Below are 678 nucleotides of genomic sequence, written 5' to 3'. Positions count from 1 at the left end.
CACACACACGCACATACTTATATTTCATTTATGAGTTTTACAAAAGTAATTATGTTCCAAATCAAAAATTCTCATCAGAAAAACAACCGATAATTAGGGCAAGCAACGAATCATCTCTCTCTTTCTGTCTGTCTGTCTGTCTGTCTGACTATCTACTTTCACACACACACACACACGACACATATATCATATATACATATACATGTACACATGTGTGTGTGTGTGTGTGTACGTGTTCGTAACGTCTGCAGTATTATTTGCCTTAATCTATTTGTTTATGTTAGGTATATCATATTAGCAGAGATACGTCTAAGAAGGTTGATATATCGATAATCATTGCAGTTCGTTAATGATTACCAATTAAAGAATCTCAACAACGATTGTAGCTTTTCCAGCACAGCAAGACACAAGAAGCTTTTCTTTCTTCCTTCTTTTCTTTTTTTTTCTTTTTGTTTACTCAAAGACTTTAGTTAGCCTTACTTCATTATACTTTATTGAATAACATAGATATTTCGTCTAATGTTACATCTTATTTATAGCTAACTATTCATCCTGCTACCTATCTGCTTTCTCTCTATCCCCCTATCTCTTCTCCTCTTCCTCCTCTTCCTTCTCCTCTTCCTCCTCTTCCTTCTCCTCTTCCTCCTCTTCCTTCTCCTCTTCCTCCTCCTCTTCCTC

This window comes from Octopus bimaculoides, chromosome 16 (genome assembly GCF_001194135.2).
Source record: "Octopus bimaculoides isolate UCB-OBI-ISO-001 chromosome 16, ASM119413v2, whole genome shotgun sequence".
NCBI lineage: Eukaryota > Metazoa > Mollusca > Cephalopoda > Octopoda > Octopodidae > Octopus > Octopus bimaculoides.
The sequence above is the reverse complement of the archived record's forward strand: the minus strand, read 5'-3'. Positions refer to the sequence as shown.